Source organism: Aptenodytes patagonicus, chromosome 2 (assembly GCF_965638725.1).
Source record: "Aptenodytes patagonicus chromosome 2, bAptPat1.pri.cur, whole genome shotgun sequence".
In the NCBI taxonomy this organism is placed as follows: domain Eukaryota; kingdom Metazoa; phylum Chordata; class Aves; order Sphenisciformes; family Spheniscidae; genus Aptenodytes; species Aptenodytes patagonicus.
In genome coordinates this window covers 136,695,672-136,702,504 of record NC_134950.1, presented here as the reverse complement: position 1 = coordinate 136,702,504, position 6,833 = coordinate 136,695,672, and positions in this window count along the sequence as shown.

Genomic DNA, 6,833 nt, shown 5'->3' with positions numbered 1-6,833 from the left:
TCTGTTCATCAAGAAGAACACTAGAAGGCAAATGCTTCTCAATGGGGAGAGGTTGGCAGCAGCTTCTGGATTTGTGTAATTAAGACCTGTACTTGCTGGTCAGCGTTCCCCAACTGGCAGACTCCCAGCAGGGAATTAAACCAGCAGATTCTAGCTCAGCATGAATTTTGTGGGGTTTGTTCAGCTCTTGCGAATGGAAGTTACGGTTATTCCTGAGCGTACCAAAGGAATAACCAAAGGAAAAACTTTTCTAAGGTAAGGAGTATGAACACACACACAAATAAATAAATATTTTTTTCTAAAAAAAGATAATTCCAGTTGAGAGAGAGATAAATAATAGAAGCGTCGTGATTGTATTGCAGACGGGGAATGAATAGAACAAATACATGGCAACCTGAAAGTACTGACTTCAGCTCATAGAAAATACATTGAGCTTTTCTTAGTGAAATGTAAACGGGCTCCTGCATTGTGTTATACTAAAATAACTTCGATTAAGTTTATGCTAAATTGCTAATTATAATGGTGTACTAATTTTTTTTTAATGCTAAAAGAATTTTGACGGTGAGCCTTACAGTACTTTTGCAGTGAACAAGTAGTAGTATTTCACAAAGGAAGAAATAAATACCAAGACAACCACTTGCTTGTTCTATCTTCTAAAAGAAGATGGAACTTAAAATTTGTGGCTTCTAGCCTTGTACTGCAAGACAGAATTAGCTTTCCTCTTTCCTAATTGAGACCTAAAATCAATTATCTTTTTATTGTATGTTTGATGAAATACCTGTTTAATTTTAAGTCTCGTTAACCTCTATTTGAATGCAATGATTCTAATGTCAGACAACTTTATTAACTAAAGTCAAACTGTGCCATAATTCAAAGTAACTGCATCTGACCAACTAATATGTCTTTATTGCCCAATTCTTTAGTGTTGTGGCACTGGTATTTTTATTGTGAATTACAAGATATGTGGAGTTTTGAAGCAGTTTCTAGATTATTGATAAGAGAGTAGTCCTTCGCTTACACAGCCACCATTGCGGTACAATATCAGAAAAGGTAACAAAATTTAACATAAGGACATTAAGGATGAATGTGCATATTCCATTTTACCCTTTTAGTCCTTTAAATGTGATCGTTCTACTCTGTGAAACAAAGTATAATACCAAATTGAGTCATTTCTTCTACAACTTTACATTCAGTACCATTGCTATTAATTTAATTACATTTTATATTTATTCCATTAGCTTAATTTTATGTCCAACTCGGTAGCAAGTACTAGGGTGTTGTTTTCTACATGTAAAATTCATATTCAATTCATATCGAACTTCTTGCTGTTGCCTTTGCTTCCTTATGCTTTCCATGTCCCTGCTTCCTGTTCCTTTCCCTCTCCCCAAAGCCACTTGCATCATTTCCCGATGTCCTAAGACTTGTCAATGCACGTGGAAATGCTGTGGGGACCAACAGCTAGCATACGCTCTCCGTGCTTGCTAGGGTAGAGGATGCTTTCGTAGGGAGAGGACAGCAAGATGCCTTTTCTAGCAGAACTGCTTCACTCTAAAAATTGCTAGAAGTCATTACCAGCGGGTAGTTGGTGATGTAATCAGTTGATGCGTGTGTGGCTAAAGGCACTTTCTTCAACTAAGCTAGACATTAAACCACCGTGACTGGGGGATTTGGCTCAATGTGCCCATTCCATCGTGCGAGTGGTTTACCATTAACAGAAATGTTGAAAGGTCCTTCATTTTGCCATGGAATCGTCTGTGTCTTCTCCAGAAGCATTTGGGATAGAAGTTTTACAGCTTGCAAAGGATTTTTAACAGGCGCTGATATTTGGGAATTGTTCAAGTGAAATGTTTCTTCAAATCATTCCGGTAGCGTTGCTGAGGTATTTTTCTGTCTGGTTTTAGTTTAGTTTGTTGGGTGGTTTTTTAGCAAGGATCAAAAATTACCTACTTCTAAATTGCCAGATCAAGGAACACAGGCATTTCTTTGACTTATATGAGTAGCAGTGTGCAATGTAACATTCATAATAATTAGATTCCAAGCTTTGCCTATCATTTATACTTCTATGTATGGAAAATGTCTAGCCTTGAACCATTTAATAATTCCTTATAATAATGTTTTTTAGCACAACTTTTTCATTTAAAAAAAAAAACTACAAAAATTATGTCAACCTTTAGATTTTCCCTGAGGAAGAAACCCTTTCTGTTTTAAAATGAAGTGTATTGGAGACCATAAATATTCAGAGGTTTCTTTACCAGCAATACATTTTACAGCATTTCTAGAATCTTTCACTTTCTCTCTTGCATCTCTCCCCTGTGTTGTATCCTAGCCTAGGTTTCCGTTAAGACCTCTCTTCCTGCATTCTCAAATGCTATATAGCTTTTTATCTTAATTATCTCCTGCTTCTTGCTAAAACCACTGCAGAAACACATAGACTGGACAAAAGAAGTACTCTGTCTCAAATATGTCTAATGGAAAACTCTTTTGGAAAGTATTTGAGTTGAATGAGGTCTCTGTTCCATCCCCACATATTATGGAAGCATAGTCCAGAGTGGAGTTTAAAACGGAGTATAAATTTGCAGGGCAGGCGGTGTTTCTCAAAAAATGTTTGTACTGCCGGTCTGAAATTCTATTAATTGTTAATATTTAAGCTGTTTTAAGTTCAGTGCATAGTTTTGTGTCACTTGTATATATTTTAAAGGAAAGTCTTGGGACAAATTCCAGGAAGAACCCAATCTCAAAGCTGGCTGGCCTTTTGGTGTTGACACGTTTGTCAAAGTTTTGGAAGATTTTTAAAACAACTAAAAACAAGCATTAAAGAGAAGCATGCTCTCTGTAGACCCAGACACGTTCAGATTTTACAAAATGTAATTGAATTAATGAGGTATTGATTTACTTTCAAAGCTCAATTTACTAACTTAAACTACTGCTGATAGGTAAGGTGTGTGTCTGCTAAGTGATGCATATGCATCTTTCAGGAGCTACTGGAAAGATTTTTGAGTTTGTCTATCAACAAGTACATAAAACACTATCCTCTTTCTAACTCCTTTTAGTCAGTTCTACCTCGGTCTTACAAATACACATCCTCTGCTTACAGTTTTAAAAATCTAAGGAACGAATACATAAAATTACGCAGGTAGGTGGAACAAAGCCAAGAAAGTGAAAGCCAAACCAAGTGAATTAACATTTTCTAGGCACATATTTTACTTTTATCCTGTTATAATTTTTACTTAGGCATGCCAGATTTTCGTCACCTTCTTTTGTCAGTTCCTAACAGGAAACTTCCATAACTAGATGTGGAAGAAGTGGGGTTTTTTAAAGGAAAAAAGGTAGCTAGAGCATAAACAGGATTCTGGTTGACGTACCTTTTTCCCCTTACGTCTTTACTGACAGCTGTCATTAAAGCTTACTGCTGCTTTCAGTTGTTTCTAAAGGTGTTTAATACAAGCTGGCAAAGGGAACAGAATTCAAAATAATTGAAGGAGGCAAGAATTACCTGAGAGTGGGATGAGAGGGATGATAAAATATCTAATTAGCAGCAAAAGGGTGATATAAAAGAGTACATTACAAAACAGGAGACTAAAGAACAGGAACAAACCTGAACGGGATCTAAAGTGATAACAGAGGAGTAGAAAAAGTAGTAGTTCCCATTTTGAGCCGGGAGATAGAGAATAGGTAGGTTTGTCCCTTCGCAAATATGCATTTTTTTATGCTTTTGACTTTTGAAACAACACTGGTCATGCAAACGGTGCAGGCAGCTTCTTTCTATATTGATGAGCAGCAGAAGTCACTGAGTACTCAGTAGACTCATTACTAGAAGTTCTTTAAAAGTGGAAATCCTTGTTTGTGTTTATTTTTCCAAACTGCTGGATGTGCAGGCACAGTGGATTATGTTAAAAGTAGAGTCCCCTGGGAGCTGTGCACGAACATAGTAAATGTCAGTCATCCTGGATCTGTTACCATCTGTTTACGTTAAGACAGGCAATCAATTTTTACAGGCTGTCATAAAACAGAAAGATTTTTCTACTTACATAGAAAAAAATTCAATTTCCCTCAGCTTTTTTCCCCTCCTCTTTTACAGCAGCATGAAACTACACAGAAATCAAGTCGGTAATCTTGATGGAATAAAAATACTCTGGTTTAAACGGTAAGAGCTTAAGACATGAAATAGCAATGCATTTAAGCTCCTGCTCTTAAATATGGGCAGAACTGATTTCACTACCTTCCAACATCAACTTACTGAAAAAGTTCAAATGATGTAATTCAGATGTATTATGGTCAGTATGGCTTTCACATTAAACACAATCCACGCTTCTACATTAACATTTATAAATTTCATTTCTGTTGGACTAAATGCATGAAGCCTCTTCTGAAATTAATATTGAAACCTTTGGGTAGCCTTCTCTTTTTACACTTTAAGCTTTCAAAACTAGTTTGCCATTGTGGATCACCTAGAAACCACTCTGATCGCTATTTATTATTGCTATTTAGCCAGTAATAATGAGTGATTGCACCTTTGTCCTTCCTTTAGTTACGACTGTTCAATAGCCTCTATCTTCTGTTTGTTTTAGCACAGTAGTCTATTACCACACTGTTAGAATAAAATTTCTTAGTCTTTTAAGAACTCTAGTCTGTATTAGATTGTTATCTAATTAATTGGCGGTAGCCGACTGACCACCCAGTAGCATGCATGTGAAGAGTGGAGAGCTGGAGAGCAATGGAGTATGTAACAAGCCAAATATGTAAAGAGGCATTATCTGTAAATATCTGCTAAATTTAATCCTGCCTCTATTTGATCTCTTCCATTCTTTCAAGTTCTGCACGTGGCCTGCAGAAAAAAAATCGTTATCCTTGGTTTTGAGAAGATGTCTAGCAAATACACAGGAACACATGCAGCGAAAAAAGTTAGCCGAGACAAATATTTGTTGCAACCAAGCCCTGCCAGCTGAACAGCAATGATATACTGAGGAAAATCAAAAGTGAAATTTATTGGGGAAAATTATAACATTTCAAATGTGTCACAGTATCAGAGAAGGAATTTTGGGGGATTACCTTTTTGTCATATTGAAGAAATGAGAATTCATGTATCACAATAATGCGTATGAATCCCTTCATTTAAATGACTTCACAGAATGTCCCGTGTAAGCTCTCAGCTGAGCTAGCTAGCCAAAGCTTTCCACAAAGATTCTATGGACAGGAGTTTGTAATAAGAAAATGACTTTCTGAAGGCGCTAACCCTTTTCATTTCAGAGAACAAAAGCTTCTATTCAACTACTTCACTGAGATCTTAGGGATCGATATCTATTTCATGTACATCTAATCAACTCTCACCTTATGTCCCTCAAGATTTAAGATTATGATTTCAAATTACTGTTGAATTTGTCTGTTAATTGTCTGTTAATTGCTCTTCTGACTGGCCAACGGAGAGATTCAAATACCCACTCTACAGACCTTGTTGGATGTGTCTATTCATTGTGCTACAGCTGCAACAGCTAACTAAAAAAATTATGTTGAAGCTTTCAACCAAACTCTTGCTGAATTGCACTGCTAGAAGATCTTCTGCTTTGCTGAACTACTCGAGACAAGATTTAAAGAAACAAAAGGATTATCAGCAAAGAATAAGGCAAATAACACTTGAGGACAATTTCTGTCAGTCACCGAGGTTACAGAAGTTGTCAGTAAGATGCTTAGGGTCAACCTTTAGGATTTTTATCCCTTATTTAATGGTAGAATTATTTTATTTCCTTTAAAGAATCTTGCACTTGGCTTCCCCCCAAGGACATGGGGAAATTACTTGCCTTCAACAGATAGGTAGGTAGGTAGATGGATGAGATGTCTTCACCAGTGCCCATTTAAGTTTGTAGACTGCTCTGGATGTGACCCAAGAGGCAGGTTGGTTTGTCTGTGGGGAAGCCTTGAAAAACCCCTGCACTTACACCAGGACAGCTATTTTCTCTGCCACTCTGTGATCCCAGAAAAGAGAAGTAGATCAAGCCTGTCAGGGAGGAGCTATATTCCACAGATCGATCGCTCCAAAGAGCAAGAGGAGTTGAAAGAAAAGAGTTCTCTTGCTGTTTCCTTGAGAGAGGTGGAAAGTGCTCTAAAAGTTGGTTACAGGCTAAATGCTGACCAAGTGAAGCATGAAAAGCAAACGGATGGCACTGGCGAGAGAGCCAAACTCCAAGCCCTAGCAACAGTGCTGAACTCCGGCTGGCCCCTGCAGAGGGGGAAGTAATCCCCTTTTCTAAGAATATGAGGACAAAGGTGCTCACAGAAAAAGAAACGAGGGTGAGAAATGTAACATCCCTGGTGCTGCAGAAGAATGAGAGAAAAATTCATCAAGGCGCACTACGGTTTCTTGCACAAAGTGAGAAGGCAAGCCAGCTCCAAAGGTCTGCTGGGCAGCAGCCTGGCACCCGGTGGATTGCTGTCGCTAGGCATTACCTCGCTATTTGTGCTCAACTTTCGGGAGAGCTTTACACGTGGCAGAGCAGGGCTCTATGCAGTCAGGCTTTGCCCACCTACAGGTACTGGTTTCTAGGGTACGTTGGCAGTAGAGCTCAACTCATAGTCAACATTTTGTTTTTCCTAGATGCAATCTGTGTTTTGTATTTTTTTTGCTAAGGCCTCCATGACCACAGAGGTCTTCTAGATGCCCATGCCACGAGCACATACATATTTTATAAGGGTGTTGTTGCATTAGTCACACGGGGAAAACAACTTTTTCTGAAATGAGTAGCTATCTACAGCGGTGCTCTACAGTTTGACTGATCAGCAGGTTGGCCAACCACGGTTAAGAGGTGGAATGAGAGAGGAATGAGCAGTCTGTAAGTGCC